The sequence below is a fragment of the Pan troglodytes genome, chromosome 15 (genome assembly GCF_028858775.2).
Source record: "Pan troglodytes isolate AG18354 chromosome 15, NHGRI_mPanTro3-v2.0_pri, whole genome shotgun sequence".
NCBI lineage: Eukaryota > Metazoa > Chordata > Mammalia > Primates > Hominidae > Pan > Pan troglodytes.
In genome coordinates this window covers 70,772,231-70,799,931 of record NC_072413.2, presented here as the reverse complement: position 1 = coordinate 70,799,931, position 27,701 = coordinate 70,772,231, and the positions used below count along the sequence as shown (strand labels likewise).

Genomic DNA, 27,701 nt, shown 5'->3' with positions numbered 1-27,701 from the left:
GTCTCAAAACAAACAAACAAACAAACAAACAAACAAACAAACAAAAAAAGAAGAAAACGTAAATGGAAAAAGAGATACAAGCAACTTGTTGAAGCGGCATAAAGAGTGGTGGGTTAATTCTGAATGAGAGCATCAGGAGAACTTCCCAGAAGAGATGATTTTTAAGGATTTCCATGAACAGGGAGGAGAAGGGGGGAAAGGAGATACTGGTGAACAGCAAGTACAAAAGTGTGGACACGTGAAAGTGTCCTTAGCTTGCCCCAGACCAGTCCTGGCAGCCCCAGTCCAAACCCACATCCCTCTTGGAGCCAGGGTGGCTCCAGATCCATCTCATACAGCACCAAATAATCCCAGGAATTTTTCCCGGCATCTGACCCTGGGGCTGGGCTCGAGGCAGACATTCCTTTCCTCCTCTTTCCTCCACCACTTTGCAGGTGCCCCTTGTTTCTGGATTTTGCTCTCCTTGGTGGTACCCTGGAGTTGGAGAAGGTAGATAAGCTTCCAGTGCCTGATCCCTCAGCTTCTAGAAGATATTTCTTTGCCTCTCCTCACACTTCGTCATTGCTAGATAAGAACCACCCCTTCTTCAGGCTTTGCTCATGTGGTCCCCTCTCCTAGAAAGCCTTCCATCCATTCCTGTTTGTCCAAATACATCCACTCTTCCCCAGTGGCTCAGCTTCCCTACAGCTGGAAGGAAGCATAGCATTTTCTGAGCTCCCTAAGCATAGATCAGCCTCTCCCTATTTCTCACAATGATTGCCACTGGGTGCCTGTCCCATAGATGAAGGTAAGAATGGAGTTTCCTACTCTCTGTTTTATTGCAAACAAGTATCCAGGGTAAATGTGATTTTTAACACATTAAAACACTCATACACCTCCCTAGCCCCCAATTTTTCCTTGTTCTCAAGGTAACTGCTTAGTTACATTCCAGGGAGTGGGAGGAAGCCAAGAAAGAATTCTTAGTCTTGGGGAGCAGGATCGAGTGCAGAAATGTCTTGGAAATGGAAGATTCCCCTGACTCCGCGCCACGCAGTGCTGCAGCCCATATATAACAGTGGGCGAGCTCCCCCTCGCCGCCTTGCTTATCTCTGCTTCACATTCACAGACTCACCAGCCTGGAGTCTCTCTGGATGTTGGCCAAGCCAGTTGGGAATGCATAATAGCTGAGATATGGGATGGGAAGCGTCCGCCATGTCCTTGCATGCTGCAGTGAAGGTCTCCTTCTCCTCCTTGTTCCTCCCTCTTAGCCTTTTCTCTGGTATTGGGAAGTAATCTTTCTGGTCTCACATCTCTAATATTTGAAAGAAGGGAGACCCAGATTCCATGTTGGCAGCTGGCTGTGCTAGTAATTAGGGACATCCCTTGGAGAACTGGAGGGAGGTTTGGGTAAGCAGATTTAGAACAGATGGTGTCCAGTTAGCTGCCATTTTGAAACCTCAGCTACAGGGCCTGGTGAGCTTAAAACCTTCCCTGTAACCACCGCCTTCCCTCGCCAACCCATTTGGCTTTTGTGACTAAAACTTTGGTTTTGCTTTAGTGTCTTTCTGTTTTGCTTTTTGTACTGGTTGCAATAGGGATGAGAAAAGGAAAGGCCTCTCAAAAGAAGATTCTAGTCCGATGGGAGCGAGGGCTTCTGGGAAATTCGGTGAGATCTTCATGAGTCATGTTGATGCTCAGAAAGTTTTGGATTTTGGAGGATTTTGCATTTCAGATTTGTGAATTTGGGATGTTCAACCTGTAGGGGGGTTAGGACTTCAACATATAAAGGGGATATAATTCAACGTATAACACTCTCTTTCCTTCTAAAAAACTGAACTCATAATACTCTCCTTCCTTCTAAGAAACTCAATCCATAACACTCCCCTTCCTTCTAAAAAAAAATCTGTGTTTTTGTTTTTGGTGGTGTTTTTTGAAAAAGAAAAACCTGTATATGGTAAAAAATTTAAACACTACGGAAAGTAATTGAGAGCAAAAAGTAAATCTAAGTCTCTGTCACCCCTGTTTTCACATCCTCAGACCCTAGTCTTTCAGTATAGACTTACCTGTTTTGTTTTTTCTTCTGTATCTTTCTGCTGATGTTATATAAACATAAATATTTATCTGTCCTTTTATTTTTTTTCTCCCTTCAAATAGTAGCATTCCAAGTGCCCTGTTCTGCACCTTTAAAAATTTTTTAACAATCTAAGACATAGATTATTTTATTTTATTTTTTTGAGATGGAGTTTCACTCTTGTTGCCCAGGCTGGAATGCAGTGGAGCAATCTTGGCTCACCACAACCTCCACTGGCTTCCAGGTTCAAGTGATCCTCCCACCTCAGCCTCCCGAGTAGCTGGGATTACAGGCATGTGCTACCACGCCCGGCTAATTTTTTTGTATTTTTTAGTAGAGATGGGGTTTCACCATGTTGGCCAGGCTGATCTTGAACTCCTGATCTCAGGTGATCCACCCACCTTGGCCTCCCAAAGTGCTGGGATTACAAGCCACTGCGCCCAGCCTAGGACATAGATTAGATCTGGCCTGTTTTTAAGAGATGCATAGCATTTCATTGTGTGGACATACCATGATTTATTTAATTTCACCTCTTTTTTTCAATACAAGATCTCACTCTGTCACCCAGGCTGGAGTGCAGTGGCGTGTCATAGCTTACTGCAGCCTTGAACTCCTGGGCTCAAGTGATCCTCTGACTTTAGCCTTCTGAGTAGCTAGGACTACAGGTACACACGACAGTGCCTGGCTAATTAAAAAAAAAAAAAATTAGTGGAGATGAGCTCTCGCCATGTTACTCAGTCTAGTCTTGAACTCCTGGCCTCAAGCAGTCCTCCTGCCTTGGTCTCCCAAAGCTCTGGGATTACAGGCATGAGCAAGTACACTCGGCCTAATTTCACCTCTCTTGATGAACATTTAGATGATTTCCAATATTTGCTGCAATGAAACAATTTGTTTATGTGTTTCTCTACCCATAAGTGTAAGTCATCTACACATCTCACTCCTTTCTAAGGTTCTTATATAGTGTATATGTTGAGTATATTTGAGAAATATTTATTAAGTTTGTACCATGGACAATATTCGATAGTTCATCATATTGATGCCAGCGTTTACTCAACCTAGTGGCTTATCCTAGATTGTTTCTTGCTAGAAACAAGGTCAGTAATAAAAATTCTTTTTTGTCCCTTTTATTGGTGGAGAATGGGGTCTTGCTATGTTGCCCAGGCAGGTCTTGGACTCCTGGGCTTAAGCTATCCTCCTGCCTCTACCTTGTTAAGTGCTGGGATTATAGGACTGAGCCGCCATGGCCAGACTTGTTTTTTCTTGTTTTGAGACACAGTCCCACTCTGTCGCCCAAGCTGGAGTGCAGTAGTGTGACCTCAGCTCACTGCAGACTCTGCCTCCCAGGCTCTGCCTCCCACCTCAGCTTCCCAAGTAGTGTGCATGCCACCACGCCCGCTAATTTTTTTTTTTTTTTTTTTTTGAGATAGAGTTTCACTCTGTTGCCCAGGCTGGAGTACAGTGGCGTGATCACAGCTCACTGCAACCTCTGCCTCCCAGGTTCAAGCGATTTTCATGCCTCAGCCTCCCAAGCAGCTGGGATTACAAACATATGTACCACCACACTTGGCTAATTTTTGTATTTTTGGTAGAGATAGGGTTTCATCATGTTGTCCAGGCTGGTCTTGAACTCCTGGTCTCAAGTGATCTGCCTGCCTCAGCCTCCCAAAGTGCTGGAATTACAGGAGTGAGCCACTGTGCCTGGCCTAATTATTACAATTTTTTATAGAGATGGAGTTTCATCATGTTGCCCAGGCTGGTCTCGAACTCCTGACCTCAAGCGATCCTCCCAGCTTGACCTCCCAAAGTGCTGGGATTATAGGTGTGAACCACAGTGCCTGGCTGAAAACTCTTGCCTGTAAATCTCTAATTTTGATCGTTCATCTTTGTTTATTCCTTAGCACAGGTTTCTAGAAGTGGGTCAAATAATCTGAAAATTATTAAGGTTTTGGGTCTTAACTTTAATGTTCCTGCTAAAGCTTATATAATAGTATTCCAAATTGTGTTCTAGAAATGTATCAATTTATATTTTTACCAGAAGAGTGCTCATCTTGTCCTACAATACTGGTATTATCATTAAAGTAAAAACAAAACAAAAATTATCATCAAAGCAAAAAACAAAAACAAAAAAACTCATTTGATAGGTGAAATTTGCTCATTTGGTTTGTGAAATACAGCATTTCATTGCTTTAATTTTAACCTGTTTATTAGATATTCTTATTTCCTTTTTTGTGGCTTTTCTGTGTCTTTTGGCCATTTGCCTGTTGAGGTCTTAATGCTTTTTATATCAATTTGCATGACATTTTGTATATTAAGAATATTAATTTGTCATACATGTGGCAAATATTTTCCCCAGTTTGCATCTTGACTTTTAAAAAGTTCTTTTAAAACTATGGTATAATTTACATTCAATAAAATGTACTCATTCAAAGTATATAGTTCTATGAATTTTAACAAATGTGTATACCCATGTAACCACAACAGAATATTATTATTATCCCCAAAAGTTCCTTAGTGCCTCTTTGTACTCACCCCCTCTCTGTAACTGCAGATTAATTTTGCTGATTCTAAGAGTTCATGTAAACACAATCATACACTATCTACCTTTTGTTTTTTAATAAGACAAGTTCTCACTTTGTCGCCCAGGTTGGAGTGTAGTGGTGCAATCTCAGCTCACTGCAACCTTTGCCTCCTGGGCTCAAGTGATCCTCCCACCTCAGTCTCCCTAGTAGCTGGGACCACAGGTACATGTCACCACACCTGGCTAAATTTTTGTATTTTTAGTAGAGATGGGGTTTTCCCATGTTGCCCAGGCTGGTCTTGAACTCCTGGGCTCAAGCAATCCACTCGCCCCCGGTCTTCCAAAGTGCTGGGATTATAGATGTGAGCCACCATGCCTGACCACTATCTACTCTTTTGAATCTAGCTTATTTCACTTGGCCTTTAAAAAAAAAAGTCTTATCCGCATTGTTGTGTGCATTAGCAGCTAATTTTTATTTTTATTTTTTTCAGTCCTGATACCAATGCAGTAACATCTTTTTTTTGGCTGAGTTTTTCATCATATGAATTTTCCAAAATATTGTAATCATTCACCAGTTGATGGACATTTGGGTTGTTTCCAGTTTTTGGCTATTATGAATAAAGTTGCCACGAGCATCTGTGTATGTCTCTTTTTTGACATACCTTTTCCCCCCATTTCTTTTGGATAAATACTTAGTAGTGAAACTTCTCAGTCATATGGTAAATGCATGTTTTTAGAATAAGCAGCTACCATACTATTTTCTAAAGTGGTTGCACCATTGCATATTCCCATCAGCAGTTGGCTGTGCTTTTGGTTGCTATATATTCTCACCAGCAGGTGACATTACCAGTCTTTTGAATTTTAGCCATTTTAATGGGTGTGAACGGTAGCTTGCTGTAGTTTTAGTGTGCATTTCCCTAATGACTGACGATGCTGAGCATATTTTCACGTGCTTATTGGCTATCTTCTTTTGTGTGGGGTCTGTTCAAATCTTTTGTTGTGTTGTTTGCCTTATTACTAAATTGCTAGAGTTCTTTATATATTCTGGATATAGATCCTTTGTCATATATGTATGTATGTACATGTATGTGCTATATATGTACTGTGTATACATGTATCTATATACTATATTACATATATGTACTATGAATCATTTCTCCCAATCTGTGGCTTGTCTATTCATCCTCTTAACAACATCTTTTAAAAAAATTGTAGTAAAATATATGTAACATAAAAGATGCCATTTGAATCATGTTGAGTATTTAGTGGTGTGAATTATACTCCCATTGTTGTACAGCCATATCTTCTATCTTAAACAATGTCTTTTTAATTTTTAAATTTTTATCTTTTTGGAGACAAGGTCTTTGTTGCCCACACTGGAGTGCAATGGCATGATCAAAGCTTACTGTAACCTCGAACTCGTGGGCTCAAGCAATCCTCTCACCTCAGCCTGCGATGTAGCTGGGACGGCAGGCATGAGCCACCACACCTGGTTAATAAACTTCTTTGTAGAGATAGGGTCTTTCTGTGTTTCCCAGGCTGGTCTGGAATTCCTGGTCTCAAATGATCCTCCCGTCTTGGTCTCCCAGTGTGCTGGGATTACAGGTATGAGCCACCACACCCAGCATAACAATGTCTTTTGAAGAGCAGAAATTTTTAATTTTGAAGTCCAAGTTATTTTTTCCCTTTTGTGATTCTTATTTTCTGTGTCCTAAGAATCTTTGCCTACACCAAGGTTATGAAGATTTTCCCCATGTTTTCTTCTGGAAGTTTGTTTTTTTATTTGAGGCAGAGTCTCGCTCTGTTAGCCCAAGCTGGAGTGCAGTGGCTCGATCTCTGCTCACTGCAACTTCTGACTCCTGGGTTCAAGGGATTCTTGTGCCTCAGCCATTTGAATAGCTGGGATTACATGTGTGTACCACCATGCCCAGCTAATTTTTGTATTTTTAATAGGGGTTTCACCATGTTGGCCAGGCTGGTTTCAAACCCGTGACCTCAAGTGATCTGCCCACCTCGGCCTCCCAAAGTGCTGGGATTACAGGCCACCATGCTTGGCCTTCTTCTGGAATTTTTCTAATTTTAGCATTTCTTTCATTCTATGATCCATTTTGTTATTTTTTGTGTACAACATGAAGTAAAGGGTATGTTTACTTTTAAAATATGGATATCCAGTTAAAAGAAGTGAAAATAGGTAAATGTTAACTATTATTCATTTTATTCTCCTCTGATTTACTCCATTGCTATGTAGCCTAGAAATTCCAACCCCATTCAGCTATCAGATAGATATTCATCTATATAATCTGGATTTTTTTTAACCTCAATTCTTTGTGTGTGTGTGGTTTTTGTTTTGAGGTGGTGTCTTGCTCTGTTGCCCAGGCTGGAGTGCAATGGTGCAATCTTGGCTCACTGAAACCTCCATCTGCTGGGTGGGTTCAAGCAATTCTCCTGCCTTGGCCTCCTAAGTAGCTGGGACTACCGGCTTGCGCCACCATGCCTGGCTAATTTTTGTATTATTATTATTTTTTTTAGTTGAGACGGGGTTTTTCCATGTTACCCAGCCAGGCTGGTCTCGAACTTCTGACCTCAGGTGATCCACCTGCCTTGGCCTCTTAAAGTGCTGGGATTACAGGTGTGAGCCACCGTGCCCAGCCATTAACCACAATTCTTTGATTCACTTGGAATATATTTAGGTTGATGTAAGAGCTGGGGGTCTAGTTTGATTCTTCCTACCCCCATAGCTAATTAAATAGTGGGAAAGGGAGTTCCAGATATAGTGGGGACATAAAAGTGGGAAGAGAGTTGAGTTTTGGGAAACAGGGCCATTTAGGCTTACCTGGGTTGGTGAGTCATGGGAGACAAGCTGGAGAGCTTCACTGGGGCAGCCCGTGGAGGACCCCTGGACGCTGTCCCCCCGGGGCTGTGAGCCTCTGAGAGAGGTGATTGGAGTGGTGCTTTTGCATCATGTAGGTTGGCTCTGACTGAGGAGAGACCAGAGGAATGAGGAATGAAAATGGTTGCTGGTGATTTCTAGCTTCAAAGGGGGGCAGATGGCAAGAGAAACTGAGGATGAGATGGTGGGTGGAGTAGAGAATTGCCTGTTCTTGATTTCAGAAAGGGTGAAGCTGGAAGGAGGAATTAAAGATTGATCTTGAGATTCCAGTTGGAATGTTGGGTAGAACATCTCTGCTTTAACCAGAAATAAAAGATGACAGGAGGAGAAACTGGCTTTTCAAGGGGATGAAGTTGAAAAGTAATGACAATTATTCACTTTTGGAGAAAATTTGTGACATTTCTTGAGAGTATAATCAGAACAGTTCCTTATAATTTGCATAGCATTTTAACATTTCCAAAGTGCTTTTACATACTACTTCCTTTTTTTTTTTTTTTTCCATTTATGCCTGATGTATCAGGATAGGCAGGGCAGGTATTACCCTGTTTTCCATCCTGCAGATGAGGGAGGGGAAGCTCAGCTAGGTGGGGGGTTTGCCTGAGTTTTGTTCTGAGTCAGTAGGCTCTTCTGGTATCAAGGGGTGGGGTGGGGGTAAGGTTCTGATCTTGGCTTCTACCCATTTGCTGTATAAGAAAGTACCTCAGCTTTCTGAGGGTTGGAGAATATGGGGTGGAGAATATCTGCACCATTAGACTCATACGATGGAGAAGGCCAGATAACATAACGTAAGTGTAAGAATGCTGATGAATATAAAACAGGATGCAAATGTCAATCTTATTAAGGTTATGATGTTATCCTGCTGGAGCTGGGAATCTGTTGGTCCCAGGGTGGGGAGGTGGGGAGGCCCAGGGTTCTGCCTGGCTCCACAGGCTTAGCTGCTGGAGCAGTGTACTGGGGTGGGAGTGCAGGGCTCTGAGACAAGGTGGAGATGACTATCCACGGTCAAGGCAGGGAAGTCTGAGGGCTCACATGGACTCTGGATTTGGATTCAGAGGCCTTAGGGTTGAACATGATTTTCACTGTGTCCTGGACCTTGGGTAAGATACTGGATCTCTCTGAATCTCAGTTTCCTTATCTTTGAAATGTTACATTACACACCCTGGAAATATGGAACTACTTATATGTTTCCCATACTTGCTCTGGCTCTGTGCCTTGATAAAGTCCTGTTCCCTTAAGCAGTTAGATAGAAGATGCAACACAACTGGCTTTGGAGGAAGGGGCCATGGGTCAAGGAATGCAGGTGGCTTCTAGGAGCTGAAAAAGATAAGGAAACTGACCTTGATGCTGGCCCAGTGAGACTGATTTTGGACGTTCTGACCTCCAGAACTGTAAGACAGTAAATCTGTGTTGTTTTAAGCTACTGAGTTTGTAGTAATTTGTTAGAGTAGCAATAGGAACTGATACCATGCGTTTAAGACTTAGCCATGTTACTGCATGTATGGGTGCGTTCCACTGTGTGGCTGCATGGCAACTTGCTTATTCATTTACCAACTGATGAGCACTTGGGTGTTCCCAAGTTTTGGCCATTATGCAGAAAGCTGCTATGAATATTCCTATTTATAGGTCTTTGTGTAGACATATGTTTTTATTTCTTTTGGGCAAATCTCTGGGAGAAATGAAAATATAATTGTATATTTAACTTTAAAAGAAATTGCCAAACTGCTTTCCAAAGTGGCTGTACCAGTTAGCATTCCCACACGCAGTGTGTAAGAGTCGTAGTTATTCTATATCCTTGCCAGAGCTTGGCATTGTCAGCCTTTTAAATTTTAGCCATTATAATAGATGTTTAACGGTATCTCATTGTGATTTTAATTGCATTTCCCTGCTAACTAATAATGTTGAACCTGTTTTTTTTAATGTGCTTTTTGGCCATCTGTATCTTTTCTTTTGTGAAATGTCTGTTCAGTTCTTTGACCTTAAAAAAAATGGAGTCATTTGTCTTCTTCTTATTGAGTTTTAGGAGTTCTTTATATATTCTGACTAAACATCCTTTATCAGATATATGTTTTGCAAATATTTTCTCTCAGTCTGTAGCTTGTGTTTTCATTTTCATATTAGTGCCTTTCAAAGAGTAGACGTTTAAAATGTTGGTGAAGTCAAATGTATCAATTTTTTTCCTTTACGACTCATGCATTTTATGTCCTATTTAAGAAAATTTTTGCTTAACCCAAGGTTAAAAAAAGTTTCTTCCAAGTTTTCTTTCTGAAGTTTGAAAGTTTTAGTCTTCCATTTAGCTCTATGATCCATGTCGAGTTAATTTTTTTTTTTTTTGGAGACGGAGTCTCACTCTGTCGCCTAGGCTGGAGTGCAGTGGCGCGATCTCGGCTCACTGCAACATCTGCCTTCCCGGTTAAGCAATTCTCCTCAGCCTCCCAAGTAGCTGGGCTTACAGGCGCCTGCCATCATGCCCAGCTAATTTTTATATTTTTAGTAGAGACGGGGTTTCACCTTGTTGGCCAGGCTGGTCTCAAACTCCTGGTCTCAAGAGATCCATCTGCTTCAGCCTCCCAAAGTGCTGGGATTACAGGTGTCAGCAACCACACCCGGCTCAAGTTAATTTTTATCTAGGGTATGAGGTAAGAATTAAAATATTGAAAAAGTTCTTTTTGGTAATGTCTTTAACTGGTTTTGGTATCAGGGTAATTCTGGCCTCATCAAATGTGTTAGCATTGTGCCAGGCACTGTAGAGAATATAAAAGTCAGATCTAATCCCTGCTGGACTCTCTCTCTCGCTGTCACACACATCCCCCAAGTATGATGAAGGCAGAGTTTGGTGAGCATAGAAGAGAAGTGCATATGAACTGCTATGGGCTTTCAAAGAAGGGTGAAGGCCTGGGAAGCCTCAGAATCATCTTCATGAAGGAAGGACACTCAGGAAGGGCTTTAGGAGGGCTGCACCATTGCCTCACTCTGGGGGCAACATTCAAATGACAGTCAGTTGAGTGATCCAGGGCCACGTCGACTGAAACATGGAGGGTACCCGTCTGGAGTTTTTAAAAAAAGTGGCCCTGCTAAACAAAAAAAGGTCTACTAGCTGAGAGACTATCAGCCGGTAGAGATGGGGAAAGGTGGGTGGGGTGGACAAGAAACCATGTACTGGGCGAGAGAGAATTCTATTAAAGTATGCCTTTGCCTCGCCAACCTCTGAATTAAACTCCCATTGTTCTGCGTCCTTCCCACACTGATTATGGTGCCGGAGGGCCCTGGAGAGGAAGGTGGGAAGGAGGGGGACCAGCCCTCATGGAGCCCCTCATCTCTGTGCTCGAGCCCCAGCATCCAGCATCTCATTTAGTCCTCTCACCAACTCTGTAAGAGCAGCTTCATTATTTGCATTTTTGCAGATTAAAAAATGAGATTCATAAAGGTTAAGTGCCCTGCCTGGGGTCAGCCACTAGTGAGCAGGGGAGCCTAGTTGCAGTCCAGCCCCCTGGCTGCCTTTGGCCCCTGCAACACTGTCTCTCACTGCTCTGACAAAATGTCATTTCTGAGGAAGGCAGGCACACAGACCCAAAAGGAATGGGTGCCGGGGGGGAGGCCAGGATGAGATATTTGTGAGTGGGTTTGTTCTGATGTAGCAAAAACTCTCTCGTTGCTGTGGGCTGGGAAGTGGTTGACTGGCTGCGTGGTCAGGGTTTGCAAAGCTTTTGCAGATCCTTTTGCTAGAGGGGCTTTAAAAGCTGCAAGTGCTCAGCAGTTCCTATCAGCTGGGATTTTTTTCCTCCAGATTGAATCCTGTCAGGGTTTTACTGGCTCATCTGTTCCCAGAATGACACCATGTCCCCTCACCTGAGCAGCACGGCCTTGCCACCCACGGTACTCCCTGCTACCAGATGGCTCCCGGAAGGAATTCTTCACCAGCCCTATGTTTTGTCCCCTGAACCCCTCTCCTGACTCTCTCAAAACCCTCTGGTTTCTCCCAGAATTTGGAGCCGAGCCCATCAGGGACAAAGGAATGCTGGGACCTTGTTTGGATCTCAGATTTGGTGGTTTGCTCCCCTTCCTGGTGTCATGGTTTGAAGCATTTTCGAAGGAGCCCCCGAAAAGCAAGGACAGTGTGGAGAGGCTGATGCCCAGAGGCGATGCGGTGTGTCTGGGAAACCAGAGGGGACCCTGCCTGCAAGTTCCCATTGCCCCCAACCCCATTCCTATCCCTATGAGCCCCTGGCCCTTCTTCGCCAGTGCCTGTATCCTCAGAGCCCTCTCAGGGAGCCTCACCCGCCAGCCTCTGGGCGTTTGGCTTCCCGTCTTTTGTTTGGTCACCATGGGCCCTGCCACTGTCAACTCAGGCAAACAGAGCTTGGGCCAGCCCTGGGCTGCCCAGCCTCCCGGACGCATTGCACACTGCTCTGTGTCAGCAGAAAAAGTGTACATGACAAGTGGCATACTAGAGCGCCCTCTCCCCCCAGGCCTAGCTGCGAAGCCTCCATGCCCTGCCGAGCCCTGCCCACCGGGCCCAGCGTACTCTCCGCTCCGCCAGCAGTGTTTCAGGAATCCTGAGGTGCAGCTCAGGTGGCTCTTGGTGACATCATGGGAAGTGTTCTGGGTCGGTTCCCTTTGCCTCCCTGCCTCCACCTCCTTCCCAGACTTGCCGAGGATGTTGCCTCCAAGCCCCTCCCAGCTCCCAAAATACCAACCCTGCCTCCTGGCCCTGCCAGAAAATGCTTAGCACATTAGCGGGTTTAGCTGCCACAGTGGCAGTCAGTTGGGAGGCTGCAGAGGCACATAGATTTCATTCTGGAATTCTTTCCAGCTCCTCGCTATTTTGACAACACTGGGCAATGCTGTTACCAGGAACCTGCCCTGCCTGTGGGATGGGAGAGGCTGGGGGCCTGGGGTGGGGATGGGAAAAAGGTAAGGGGGGCTGGTGGGAGCAGCCTCAGGGTAAGGGACTATGAGAGAAGGGGGGACTGCACTGGTATCTCATGGTGCTGCAGCCACTTTGGTCTTTAACTTGGTCTTTAACATGGCTGGCCTCCCTCCTTGCCTCCTGGAGCTCACTTGGAGCAGATCTTAGATACAAGAGACCTCAGTGCAGGGGCTTCTGTTTGAAGGAGGCAAGAGGTTCCAAGACGGCAGGAGAGGCAGCAAGACAGGCTGAAAGAAAACAGCCACACCAATGTTGTCTTGGACTCAAGACTTTACTGCAGCTCCCTCTCTGCCGCTCCAGGGCTGGGTGCCCTGGAGCAAGCCACCAACTCTCCAAAACTCAGTGTTCTCATCTGCAGAATGGGAATAACCTACAGCTTGCCCTTCCCATCTCAATATGAGATGGGGGGATCTACAAGAGACAATATATGTGAAAGTGTTTTGCAAAGTATAAAGTGACTAACATTTGTATGCCTAGGAGCTCTGGAAGGCAGGGCCTATGTCTTGTTTATATTTGAATTCCTCTATCATGTCTGGTTTATTGGGTAGAAAAATAAATGTGGAGACTTTTTGGAAATTTCTGACTTGCCTCATTGGTGATCGGTGTGGTGAAGGATAGTAAGGTTCTGGGTGTATTAGTTTGTTAGGGTGGCTGTAAGTGCCACAGACTGGGTAACAACAGAAATTTATTTTGTCATAGTCTGGAGGCTAAAAGTCCAAGATCAAGGTGTTGGCAAGGTTGGTTCCTTCTGAGGGCTGTGAGGAAGAATCTGTTCCAGGCCTCTCTGCTGGCTTCTGGGGCTTGGCTGGCAGTCTTACCTTTGGCATTCCTTGCTTTGTAGGCACATCACCCCAATCTCTTCCTTCATGGGGCAAACTTCCCTTTTTTATAAGGACACTAATTGATATGATTTGAATGTTTGTCCCCTGCAAAGCTCATGCTGAAATGTGATTCCCAATGTTGGAGGTGAGGCCTGGTGGGAGATTATTAGATCATGAGGGTGGATCTCTCACGAATGGCTTAGCACCATCCCCTTGGTGATGAGTGAGTTCTCACCCAGTTAGTTCACACAAGATCTGGTTGTTTGAAAGTCTGGGACTTCCCACCCTTGCTGCCTTGGTCTTGCTCTCACCATGTGACACGCCTGCTCTCCTTTTCACCTTCCGCCATGATTGTAGCTTCCTGAAGCCTCACCAGCAGCAGATGCCGGCACCATGGTTCCTGTACAGCCTGCAGAACTGTGAAATATACCTCTTTTCTTTACAAATTACCAAGTCTTAGGCATTCCTTTATAGTAATACAAATGGACTAACTCACTAGTCCTGTAAGATTAGGGCTCACTCTATTCCAGTGTGACTTCATCTTGACTAACTATATCTGCAATGATTCTGTTTCCAGCAATGACAGTCTGGGGTCTTCTGAGCCCAGGGCCCAGCTCCAGGATCGGGAAGGTCAAGGCAGTGTGCCAGGCCTGGCTGAGAATAGAGAGTTCCTCTGATGAAACGTGATGTGGGTGCTTGCTGGGTGGGGGACCCTATTTTCTACTGCCATTCTTGGATTTGGAGGCAGATCTTTGTTTCTTAGAGTTAGTTTTTCTTTTCCCTTTCTGAGTAGCTCCTGTGAAGTAGAGTCATGCCATTTGTGTGTGAGACCCAGCTGCTGCACCAGTTCTAACCCTTCACCCCCTTCTTTTTCATGCCCCTCTTTCCCTTCAAGTCACTAACCCCACACACGCCCACCTTCCTCTGCAGCCCGGAAGCTCGGTACACATTTGCTGACGTATTAGAACACACCCTGGCATGAATGTGATTCACATTCTCCTCCCCTCTCTTCCTTCCACTGTGTCCTGGACCGCAGGCCCTTGCAGTGCATATCTCTGACAGGGGAACCCCCACTATAGGTGTGCTCCCATTTAGCCTGGGTTCAGGCACATCAACGAGCATGTTCTGAGTTGGAGGGATGGGGCGGGTATGTTGCTGGACCACAGCACTGGGATGTTGTGGGAGGGCACGGAGGTGTCTCAGCACTCCGCTGCCCTCTGTATCTGAGGCTTCATTGCCCTTATTTGCATCTTCCCTATGAAATGCTCCAGTTTAGTAAGGGATTGCTATGGAAGAAGGCATTTATACAAGTCACCCCTGAATAGTAAGAGGGGATCTTCTCTTATAGATTCTCAACATGTACAGGCACAGTGCTAAGTGCTTTCCATCCTTTTTCTCATGTATTTCTCTAAATAACCCCAAGAAGCAGACACTTTTATATCCCCATTTCTCAGATGGGCAGTTGAGGGTTTGAAAGGAGATGTAAACTGCCCAGAGTCATTCAGCTAGGGAGGGGACTCAAGCACTTGCTTCTAGAACCTCTAGTTCCACCCTCTCATCCACAGGGTGCTCAAGGGGTGGTCAGTGGCCGTTTGCATTGGTATTCCCTGGAGAGCTAAGTGAAAAGTTGGGTTCCTGGGTCTCTTCCTGATCTACGGAATCATAAGAGATTGGGGTGGGACCCAGGAACCAGCTCCCATTGATAAGCAGGGCTGAGAATCACTGCCTGTGGAGCCCAGTGCCACCTTCCCTTTCTCTTCCACCAGGCTGCCGAGGACCTGCCATCAGCCACATGCAGGGTTCTGAAAGGAAGGGCAGGTGTGACCAGGCCTCCCCATGCGCTTCTTTCCTCCCTGGTGTAGTGGCCCCAGGAGTGTTGTTGGAGGAGGGGCCATCATTGCCTGCACATAAGTTGGGAGAGGGTGGCTTGTGTGGCCGTGCTGACCTGCCAACTTCTCACTGTTTCTGGTAACCCCCATGCCCTTCACCGGTGCCATGTTCCCCAAGGTCCTAGATGATCGAGGGACCAGGCCTGGTGTTGGCAGGCCGTGGCCAGGGCCAGACAGCCCAAGCCCTGTGTGATGATGATGTGGGAGTGTCTGTCTGTGTTGCTGTAATGGAATACCAGGAACTGGATCATTTATAAAGAAAATAGATGTATTTAGCTTGTGGTTCTGCAGGCTGAGAAGTTCAAGGGCATGGCCCTGTCCTCTGGCGAGGGCTTTCCTTCTGCATCACAACATGGCAGGGAAGGTCAAAGGTAAAGCAGACACGTGTGAAGATGGGGAAACCCAAGGGGGCCCTGGTGTTTTAACAACCAACTCTCCAGGGAACTAATTCATTCCTGTGAGAACAAATCCAGTCTTATGAGAGTATGAATATTAGAGCTACAAGGCACTGCCAAGTTAATCTTGTCTAGAGGGCCAGATGAGCAAACAGAGGCTCAGAGAGGTAAAATCACTTGCCTGGGTTCGCACAGCAGGTAGGTAGTATGGTTGGGGCTAGAACCCAAATTAGGATTGCTCCTAGACTCCTAAGAATGCCAAAATCCAAACCATAGCTTCTGAAAACAGATGTCCTTACATGCCCAGAGACCTTTGGCTGGTTTCCTGGTAGAAGAAGCTGTTCAGACCCCTCTCTCTTTCCGGTTCCCTGCTGCTTCGTGCTACTGGAGGGAAGCAACAAGCTGGTTTTTCTCCTCCCAGAATAGGAGGCATCCCTGAAAATGTTGGCCTGGATTTCCAGGCTGACTTTCTAAACACTACCTCATCCTAAGAGTAAATGGCGAACTGTTTTCACACACTATTAAAATTTTAATTTGGAAGACTCCTGTCCTTGGAATGCAAAGTTCGCCAGGCATTTTACATCCTGCAAGCTGAGCTAGTTACTAGAACCTTCTTGCGGGTCCTGCTTGTAAGTCCCACTTGTAGTATTACACCAAGGACTGGTGGGATTTGGACAGCAAAGTGACTCTTACTATTTGAGTTCGAAATGTCCTGCTTGTTTTAAAATGTTCACTCAGTTAAGGTTTCCTCTTCTTCCCTGTCCCTGCTCCCACTCCTTCAGAGCAGGATGTTTGGATGCTGTAGTGGGAGCTGGTGGTGAAAAATTAAAGTTATTAATGTGACCATCCATCAGATGGTCCTAAATTTCACCTCGGTTCTGCTGGTCTCCAGCCCTGACCCTTACTCCATTTCTCTCTTCCTGCTTCCAGACCTCCAGTCCATCTTTGATCCTTCCCTTTCCTAGTTCTCAGTCCATCCCTGACCTCTACCCCATTCCTAACTCCCACCTTATCCTTACCCCATCTCTGAGCTTATCTTTTCCCATCCATCAGGTCAGGCTGGGGGTGACCCTCAGGGAGGGAGGGGGAGGGCATTTGTTTCTCACATTACTTGTTGTTGTTGTTGTTGTTGTTGTTTTAGAGACAGGTTCTTGCTCTGTCGCCCAGGCTGGAATGCAGTGGCATGATCATAACTCACTGCAGCCTCCAACTCCAGGGCTCAAGTGATCTTCCTGCCTCAGCCTCCTGAGTAGCTAGGACTATGTATGTGCCACCAAGCCTGGCTAATTTTTAAATTTGTTGTAGAGATGGGGTCTTCCTATGTTGACCAGGCTGGTCTTGGTCAACAAAGCAAAACCCTATCTCTTGGCGGTACCTTGTAGCTCTAATATTCATACTCTTGTAAGACTGGATTTGTTCTGGCAGGAATGGATTAGTTCGCTGGAGAGTTGGTTGTTAACAACTGGCCTCAAGAGATCCTCCTATCATCCTCTAGCCTTGGCCTCCCCAAGTTCTGGGATTACAGGCGTGAGCCAACTGTACCCAGCTTACCTGGTATTTTTTTAAAAACTGAAAGTTTAGTGGTTTGTTTTTTAGGTGTTGTCAAAGGGCCCTCTGTCAAAACTAGCCAAGTCAAAGGGGCAGTATCAGAGTTATGCTGGAATCAGTATCATCACAGGCCTTTAACCTGTCAATAATAGTAATAATAATAATAATAATGTATTTATTGAGCCTCTGCCACATATTAAACAGTGCTAGGCACATTTCCTAGTGTTAATTCATCAAATCCTCACAATAATCCTAAGAAATAGGTGCTTCAATTCTCATTTTATTGATGGGAAAACAGAAACAAATATTTTAAGGAGTTTGCCCAAGGGCATAAGTAAGACGTTACAGAATTACTAAGCGACACAAGCTTATTTAGTTTGTGTCCGGAATAGGTGAAATGTTTGCTTCAAGGTCCCTAGATATTTACCCTGTGGGCCTGCTTTGAGGTTTCAGGGTGGACTGGTGGTGGGCTCTGCAGTGCCCAAGGTCAGAGAAAACTCACCTCCCTGACCCTGCGGGGTAGGGCAGCCCTCTCCAGGGCCATGCTAGAAATAAACCCAGGAACAGTTTGCAAATGGGCAGACTCTCCTGGGGAATGGAGGGGGCAGAGATGAGGTTTCCAGGATCAGGTAAACAATTGGTGCTGAATTACTCCCTGATCTTGCTGCATTTCAACAAATATTTAAGCACTGAGTAATATGGAGTCTACAAAGAGATCAGTCCATTGGAAGCCCTCCAGGAGCCCACCACTTAGAAGAGACCGACAAAATGAACTCTGCTGTAAGGTAGGCAAGCAAAGTGCGAAGGGAGAGTGGGCAGGGAGGGGAGAACTAGGGGTGGGAAGGACATAAAAAAGCATGTCGAATTCCAGGAGCACTTGGTTGCACTTCCATTAGAGGTTTTCCACATTTTCAGGATAGTGTTGGTTGCAAGAATAGGTTCTTTCGCCCAGTGGGGGTGGGGAAAAAAGGATTACGATATAAAGTGTTTTGCAAAGTTTGCAGAGTTGAATTTTGTTATTACAAGAGGTAATGAGTGTGGAGGTGCTTTGAGTCTTTGAAAGCCCTTTGCTGATGTGAGAGTTGGAGCCATAAGAGCGGAGTGTGGAGAGATGAGCAGAGGACTAAGGACCAGGTCTTATTGCCAAATCCCCACTGCCTAGCAGGGGCTCAGGGAACTTTTGGGGAGGAACTAAATGAATGAGTAGAATCAAGGCTCTGAGTGTTTCAAGGAGCGCATGGCTAATACTGTCGTACGTTGGTTGAGCAGCAGGACCACCCACGGGTGGCCACTGGATTTGGCAAGAAGGAAGAAATTAGTCCCTATGAAAAAGTAGCATCTGAGGAAGGATGGCTAAGAGCTGAGGGGAACGGGTAGAGGGGGGGATCATGTATTTGAGGAGCTTTTCAGTAAACGTTAAGGAATGGAGTTAGACATTGCTAGATAGGCCCTTTGATGATTTAAAGGAATTGTCTCGAAGACCCTCTGTTATGTTTCACCAGGAAGGTGAAGGGAAAGGAGGCCAAGGAGTTTCAAGGCTGAAGGTGCCTGAGCATGAAGGAAGGAGCCCTGACTGGATCCCAGAAGAGGTGGAACCCATGGGACCACAGTTCAAGAGGAGGGTCCCCATTAGAGAGAGCCCTCAGAAACTAGAGATGTGCTAGGAAACACCCATCCTATTTTTCACACCTTTGTTATTTTATTTATTTATTTTTGAGACAGAGTCTTGCTCTGTCACCCAGGGTAGAGTGCAGTGGCACAATCTCAACTCACTGCAACCTCCGCCTCCCAGGTTCAAGCGATTCTAATACCCAGGCCTCCCAAGTAGCTGAGATTACAGGCGCCCATTACAATGTCCAACTAATTTTTGTATTTTTAGTAGAGATGGGATTTCACCTTGTTGGCCAGGCTGGTCTTGAACTCCTGACCTCAAGTGATCTGCCCACCTTGGCCTCCCAAAGTGCTGGAATTACAGGTGTGAGCCACCGCGCCTGGCCATACTCTTGCTCTGACCCTGTGCGTGCATGGCATGCTGTGACTGTTCCATTTGCCCTGGGGGTTTGGGCTTCCATGCAGTTTTTTTTTTTTTTTTTTGGAGATAGAGTTTCACTCTTGTTGCCCAGGCTGGAGTGCAATGGCGTGATCTCAGATCACCGCAACCTCTGCCTCCTGGGTTCAAGTGATTCTCCTACCTCAGCCTCCTGAGTAGCTGGGATTACAGTTGCCTGCCACCATGCCCGGCTAATTTTGTATTTTTAGTAGAGACAGGGTTTCTCCATGTTGGTCAGGCTGGTCTCAAACTCCCGACCTCAGGTGATCTGCCCACCTCGCCCTCCCAAAGTGCTGGGATTACAGGTGTGAGCCACTGTGCCCAGCCTTCTGTGCAGTTTTCGAAGCTGCAGGTTTCCCCCTTCTTCAGTCATGGCCTGTATAGGCAGGTCCTGTGGGAGGCGGGGGCTGCACCTTGTATTTAGAAGTGTGTGTGTGTCTGTGTGTTTGTGTGTGTGTGTGTGTCCAGGGCTGTGGGACTCCCTCGTTTTACACAGTAGGAAGCTGAAGCTCTGAGAGGAAAGTGACTACAGCTTTGTTTTTTCCTTCTGTTGCTAGCTTGATGCCTAGCATGTGGCAGATAGGGAACACATACCTCTTGAATAAATCAAGGAAACAGCTAGTTAGTGGCTGTGATATAAGAATTCAGATATTCTGATTTCTTGTCTCTGTCTTCCATGACACCTCCCAGGACTCAGCCTATTTTATACCAACGTCCCTGGAAAGTAGTTTCACAGGAGTAGTGAGAAGGAATCTCTATTAATGAAATGATTTCACTCAGTAGAATCAGATTCAACTACCTTTGAGGGCTCTATGTGTCATACCCTAGCAGTGGCACTTTCTCATGCTCACGACCTCTTCTACTTTCTGCCTCCTTATTGGGAAAAAAAAACAAAAACACAAACAAACCCAACCTCTCAGCCCCTTCCCCCAATACTCTCTCAATTCCATGAAAGAAGGCCTTGTGCTTAAATAATCATGTGAAAAGAAAAAAATCCCACCCTCATATGAATGTGAAAGGGCACTGGCTTAGGCAGCTTTCAGTCTTTATCAACATTAGAGATTTTGTGGATTGTTGTTGTTTTTGTTGTTGTTTGCTCCTGGTGGGGTGGTATCCAGTATTCCAGTGTTCACATAATGCCTTGACTTCGCCATCACTTCTCCTAGGATAATTATAGGTTGGCATAATGTACCTATTGTTCTATTCCACAAAGAAGCACTGTCACAGGATGATGGGATGGGGCTGGCAGGAGGCACGCAGTGTGGATCTGGAAGGGGGGAATCTTTGTCTGCGTGTGTGTGAGTGTGTGTGTCCTGGAAAGCAATGCTGGATCTTGAATTATTTTTCCTGTTCTGTTCTTTGGATTCCTACCCACTCATCCCTTATTTCCCCAGTCATTTGGTCCTCATTGTCCTCTCCAAGTCTTGTTTCTTGGCGTCTCTGCACCCTTCCCTTCTGGGGTTATCACCATGACTGGGCATGGTGGCTTCAACCATAGATGCTGAGCTAGGGTGTTGGAGGTAGTGTTTAAAATTCTTTCAGTGAAGTTATTTGCCTGTGTATGACAGGCTCAAGGGCTCACCACATTGCCAATGACCTCACAGGCCATCCAGGCCTAGCCCTTTCACTGCACATGTTTGTGTTTCTTATTTGAGTTGTTCAGAGCCTTTTGCATTACAAAGCTCTTGACACTTTCTGGGACATATTGGAGAATGTAGGCATTCATTCATGTGTTCACTCATTCATTCAGTCTTCCTAAGATCATCGGATGCTCACTCTGAGGCTAGTCCTGGACTAGATGGACTAGTCCATAGAGATGAGGAAAACAAAAGACAGCGTTCGTACCTTTGTGGAGCTTCCACTCCAGTTGCCCACCTAGGCAGGTCAAAGATCTTGAAGTACTGTTTTGTCCATGTGACCTCTATGGGATCCAGGCTGGGTGACACATTGGGCTTGTCTCTTGTATCTAAAAATCAGAACTAGGTTTTCATGGCCCATTGCCAGCCATCACCAGGCAACAACCTCTTTTTGTGTAGTGAGATTTCCCTTGGAGTGTTTTGTGGTAATATCTGTTTCTTGTTTCTCCCTCTCCCCAGACTCTTCTGCATTGGGGCTGATAGTCACGCTTAGACATGTTTTTGACTCCAGCTATAAGCAGCTTTTTTGACTAAGAACCATTGGCGTCTGAATGGGATGACTACCTACATGCCTGTTGGCCTTGGAAGCCACGGTCTTCACACCTCACCCTGAGAGAGAGGCAGTGGCAGGTTTCATTTGAAGCCAGGGGACAGAAAGCCCACTGGATGAGATTCTATGGACACAAACTTAGGAAGAGAGGAGGACTTTTCTATCCTTGGAAGGGGCCTGCTTCAGTTGTGCTGCCTAGGAAGGCACATGTTATACTAAAATATTATTTGTTCTCCATCTGACACTTGCATTTAACTGGGAGTCCTGTATTTTATCTGTCAATGTGACAAGGGGCGGGTAGGTGGAGAGGTGGGCACAGGTGGAGAGGTAGGCAGTGGGACAGGGGCCCTGGACCTCCATGGGGGTGATGATGGCAGGATGTGGTCATTGAAGTGCTGAGGTTCTGAAGGGTGGCGTGATGGCTGCCCATGTCCAGGCTATCACATCGAGACAGGCTAGAAGGGAGACCAAAGATCTCTGCCATTCATGGTCTTTGGAGAATTCACCGTGAGGAATAGCACTCACATGAACTAAGGGAAAAGAATAGTCTTTAGCCTTGCTTCCCATCCACTTTGTATCTGAAAATATACAAATGTATTCCCTTTGTATATATTTTAAAAAGAATCCAAATTCTTTTCTCCTGGTAAGTTAAAACAAACATTTCCAGGGCTGGAAATCCATGTACTCAGGAACTATCAAAAATGTGTCAGTTCTGGGCTGTTGGGGGCATGTGCCTTGAGGTATGTGCTCACAAGAGGGGCTGGGGGCTCAGAAGCTTTGCTCCCACTCCCAGGAGCTAATTTTGAGCTTTGATATCTATGTGACTCTCAAGAGCATGCATGTGGGACCTGGCAGGCCCTTGGAGATTAGCCAGTCTGAGAGACAGGGACTCACAGAACTTAGGAGCTGTGTGAAGGGTTCTCTCTTGACAGATGAGCAAACTGGAGCCCAAAACACTTAGCGATGGGCTTCAGGGCCCCCGAGGCAACAGAGCAGGGTGAGAACATGGGTCTCCTGACTCCAGGTTGTGTACAGTTCGCCATGACTCTGCACTCGCTGGTCCTGTGGCCTCTCTCAAATATAAGCATGTTGAGGGCAGAAACCAGGAGTCCCATTTGTCTCACAGTGTTCAGGTGGTGGGGGTAGGGGGAGCTGTGATGGCCCTGCACACCCAGCTGTCCCTGTGTGAGCATTTGCTTGCTCTTGTCACTCACATGGTGCCACTTGTTGGTGCCACTCTCTTTGCTACTCAGCAGGAATTTGTTTTCCATGGCTTATCCCATGCCTTTGTTTTCTTGGCTCTGAGTCACCCCAAAGGTGGATGCCTGGCAGAGGTGGTATCAATCCCCAAGGATAAGTCCTTAAGAATCTAGTTCTTCCCACCTCTTGGCAGCTACCCTTCTTTGATGTCCTTGGGGTGTTGTATGTGAAACTCTATTTTCTCCTACTGTCCTACACCTTCAGTCCCTGGCTGTAAGAGACATGAGATGAAAGGTCCTCCCGTGTTGTGTCTTGTGCCTTGTGTTCAGGACAGCATATCCAAGTGTGTATGGGCCTTGTCCAGGCACCATTTAGTATGGGGCTATTTTCCTGATCTGTCCCCACTGGACACCCATATCCTGAGCAAAGTGAGAGCTGAACCCACCTGGCTACAGTGTCACTCCTTGGCAGTCCCTGGAAGAATTCTTCCACTCAGAACTTTGTGATGACTTCACAAAGACAACAAAAGGAGGAATGTGATTCATAGGGGCGTGAACGATATGCAGTTTTTTTCTAAGCAATTGCCTGAACTGTGAGCATATAAACCATGGTGAAGAGTGCACAGTGTGGTTCTGTATGACTCACCAGTTACCTCCTTGAGGTCATGATGATGCCTTCAGCCAGGTGGCTGAGGGACAGGCCTTGTCCTGGCTCGGACTCTGGTCTCTATTGCTGCTATGTTTTTATTTTTTTCTCAGTTCTTTGAGCCACTTAGTGTCCCTCACCAGCCGTCCTGGGGTCCTCACATCCTTGTTTCAAGACCAGAGCCTCACGGATACATTTGTGGATATTGGCCTGCAATTCTTCCATGTCCAGACACCAAAACCCAGTGCCTGCATCCTCTGTAGCTTCTTCTGTTTCTGTGGCTGCCTGCCCAGATCCAAGCAGATGCTGGGGATTGAGCGAGACTGCCTTTTAGGGCCAGCTTTTCACAGCTACCTGTGAATGCCAGGACTGGCTTCTCTTTGTACTGCACTATTGGTAAGGTGGTGTTAACCACTGTGGCTTGAGAGGGAGGAGCACGACTACAGGGTGAGTGCTACCCAGAGAGTCATCTCCCATTATTCCAGACACCCAAAACCATACAGAAGTAAGCCTATAGTTATCTCCTTTCTTATATTGTCAGATGGCCCCCTGACTGCAGTGGGCTGCAGTTTTAATTCTTTAGTTGTATCATGCCTTTTTGTGTGTAGGTTCAACTTGCAACTACATAACTGCTTGCTTGTCTGCCTATCCATCTATGCATCCACCCATGCATCCACCCATGCATCCACTCATGCATCCACCCATGTATCCACCCATGCACCCATCCATGCATCCACCCATGCATCTATCCATCCATCCATTCCTCCATGCATCCGTCCATTCATGCATCCATCCATGCATCCATTTGTGCATGCATGTATTCATTCATGCACACATCCATCCATCCATGCATGCATGCATCCATGCATCCATACATCCATCTGTGCATCCATCCATCCATGCAACCATCCATCCATCCATCCATGCATGCATCCATGCATCCATCCATCCATCCAAGCATCCATGCATCCATGTGTCCATCCATCCATCCATGCATCCATGCATCCATCCATGTGTCCATCCATCCATCCATCCATCTATCCATTTATCCATTTATCCATCTAATAAGGGATGGTAAACTTATGTATTTAAAGGGACCAGGCAGGTAAAGTAAATGAGGAAATGGGCTTGACAAAGACAATAAGGAGTGGTGGGGACCATGGTGAGCTGCCATCTGTAGCATTCCCTGGCTAGAATTTCCTTTCAGGTTTGATGTGTGGCGTCTGACAGCCACAGTGAACCATCCTTATTTCAAAAGCATTTGAGTTCAAGCAGCCTAGAGGTATTTGGATGGGGCCCCTGGGTTCTTCCTCAGACTTATTAGAGTCTGTTGGTAACATCAAATGGTGGGATATGCATCAGGCAGGGCTTTTAAAGGTTGCAAATGGCAAGAAACTCAACTCATAGTGCTTAAGCACACAGAGGAATGTGTGGGCTCATGTAACTAACAGCTCGTGAGTGTATCTTCTTCACTCGTGACTCGGTCTAGGGGCTCAGCAAGGTCCTCTTGACTCCCTCCATCTCTCCTTCATCTCTAAACTCCACTTTTCTTTACATTGGCATCCTTTGTAAACAGGCCTGCTTGATGGGTGGCTCCCAGCTGCTTCAGGTATATATTGTTATCTGCCTTTCCATACTAAGAGAAAGAAAGTGCCTCTTTCCCCCAGAAGTTCCAGGATTGACTCTAATTTGCCTGCCTCAGACCACATTTTCACCCTTGAACTGATCACTCTTGAACGGATCACTAAGGGATGTGGGTCTCTCTCTCATATATATATATATATATATATATATATATATATATATATATATACACACATATATGATCTTGCTCTGTTGCCCAGGTTGGAGTGCTGTGGTGCAATCGTGGCTCACTGGGCTCAAGCGATCCTCTTACCTCAGCCTCTAGAGTAGCTGGGACTACAGGTGTGCATCACCATGCCTGGCCAATTTTTGTAGAGACAAGGTCTGACTATGTTACCCAGGCTGGTCTTGAACTCCTGGCCTCAAATAATCCTCCTTCCTCAGCCTCCCAAAGTGCTAGGATTATAGGTGTGAGTCACCATGGCTGGCTAGAACATGGCCGGTTTTCTTATTGGCCAGGCCTAGTCACAAGCCTGTCTCTGAAGTTGGAGGGTAGAGTGGGGTTGATTTTACACAACTGATAGTGAGGGAGAGGTAGAAAATGGAGGTATTGTTACTAGAAGGAGGTAGAATGGTATCTGGGCAGGCAGACAACCTATGTCCACCATAGGGAGGATGGGTTGATGGCAGGATGGAGGTATTACAATTGCACTGTCAAGGAAGACCCAGAGCCCTGAGCACGGCCAGTGTTGCCCATCCATTCAGCCCCACCTGCCCAGTGGTTTGAGTTGCTGTCCCTGATATCTTCTGTCCAGCCCCATCATTCATGGGATGGGGAGAATGCACTGCCTCGGGACACAGGCTACCTTCTGCTGCCTCCTGCACACTCCTGAGATGCTTGGGTATGAGGACACCTGATGTTTACTCCAGAACTGTGACTTCCAAAGGTTTCGGGAGTTTTAGGAGAGGGCAGTAAGCCCTGATATGCCTGGAGCACCTTGTGAACTTCCAACCTGGTTCTGCCATTGTGGAAGGAGTTGCCAAGATGAAGGATTTCCATTTAGCAGTGCCAGACCTGGGCTCAGAGCTCAGCTACACTGATCTCAAGACTTGGCCCAAGGCAGGAACTGAGGTTGTGGAAGAGCCATACTTGGAGTGTGGAGCTTCTGACTTCCCATACTGGGCAGAAGTCTCTGGAAAGGGAAAGGGATCTGGCTGCATCCTTAGCAGCTGGCAGCCCCTGCTGCAGCCAACTAGGGACCCCGAGTTCTCCATGGGAACTCTGGAGCTAGAGGATAAATCTTGCAGGTATCATGTCTGACCTTGGTCACATGTAATCCTCAGTGCCAGAAATACCAGCTCTCTTTGGATTGAGCAATAGTTTTCTCTACTATCAAGGATAATTTTAACCATTTCCTATCTTGGTTTCATACAGGTATGTATGTATGTATGTTGAAAATATGGCTACTGGGATACAGAATATTAAAAGGAAGACAGCAAAAGGATAAATGGGGCTTTTAAGAGGATATATTATAAAAACACTAGAAACCATCAAAAAGTAAAGCTCTGCTTATAGAGGAAGTAGAATCTTTTTTTTTTTTTTTTTTTTTTTTGAGACGAAGGCTAGCTCTGTCTTCCCAGGCTAGAGTGCCGTGGTGCGATCCTGGCTCACTGCAACCTCCACCTCCCGGGTTCAAGCAATTCTCCTGCCTCAGCCTCCCGAGTAGCTGGGATTACAGGCGCCTGCCACCACACCCAACTACTTTTGTATTTTTAGTAGAGACAGGGTTTCACCGTTTTAGCCAGGCTGGTCTTGAACTCCTGACCTCAGGTGATCCACCCACCTCAGACTCCCAAAGTGCTGGGATTACAGGCAAGAGCCACTGAGCCTGGCTGGAAGTAGAATCATTGATGGTAAAAAGTTCTCAGAGCCTTCCCATGCTATCTTATTTGCTACAACAACCCTGTGAGGTTGACAGGGAAGGGTAATTTTTTAATGTCTATTTTATAGACGTAGAAATAGTAATTAAGAGAATTAGCAAGGTCTCCCAGTTATTGGGAGAGTTGAGTCTAGAACTCGGATCTCTAAGCAACCAGTCTAGTTTTCAATCACTGCATCCTACGTTGTATGTTCATGTGAAACTTTCTTTTCTATTTGACTAAACTTGGTGGAAAAGGATGTTGGCTAGGAAGAAAAAAGAAAATGGATTTTAAAATTAGGTAGCAGCCGACCCCATTTAAAAATATTCTTTAAGCTGAAGTATCTCAATAGAATTATGCGATCTTACATGATTTCAGTTTTCCAGCATATGACATTTATTTATTCACAGCTGTATTGATATATCAGTTCAATACTTTATTCATGAAGCATTTACTGTGTAACTATTACATGCCAGGACTTTTATTGGCTGTTGAAGATATAAAGATGAAAGAGACGTTGACTCCTGCCTCTGTTAGTTTTGCAGCATACCAAAACACCATAAAGCTTAATGGCTTCAAATAGCAACCATTTATTTTGCTTACTATTCTGTGGGTCGGCAATTCGATTTGGGCTCAGCTAGCTGGTTCTTCTGATTTGGGCTGGTTAACCTATGTGTCTGCAGTCAGCTTGTCCTAGATGAATAGCTTCATCTAGGATAGCTTGTTTGTGTTCTGTGTCTGCTCATTCTCCAGCAGGCTAGCCCAAGCGTATTCATATGCTAAGCAACTAGGCAGGGTTCCCGGAGAGCAGAAGGGAAGCTTGCAAGGCCTCTTGAGGCCTGAGCTTGGAACTGGTGTAATCTAACTTCCACTGTATTCTGTTGGCCAAAGCAAGTCAATGAGTGTATCCTAGTAGACCCCTTAGCCACAGGAAGGTAGTTTTACTTAGTCTTCTATCCAGGTGCGATGCTTCGTCCTGTCTTCTTACTGGCTTGGCATTTCTTGTCACTTCCTCATGCCTCGCCTTACCCCACTGAGAAGACCTGCACACTCTCCTTCCTCCTTTTCTCTAAACCT

At 45.7% G+C, this 27,701-nt stretch overlaps 1 protein-coding gene and 1 long non-coding RNA gene across 3 annotated transcripts in view; one reads left to right on the top strand and one right to left on the bottom strand.

Moving 5' to 3' along the window:
* Window positions 1-27,701, top strand: part of DPF3 (double PHD fingers 3) — a 285,829-nt gene that overhangs the window by 70,467 nt on the left and 187,661 nt on the right. The gene's annotated exons all lie outside the window — the stretch shown is intronic.
* On the bottom strand, window positions 784-22,979 carry LOC107968206 (uncharacterized). The gene is made up of 4 exons (XR_010150969.1): window positions 22,921-22,979; window positions 20,934-21,054; window positions 7,402-7,546; window positions 784-1,735 (listed from the first exon to the last, which is right to left on the bottom strand). It is a non-coding gene; the product is annotated as an uncharacterized LOC107968206 (long non-coding RNA).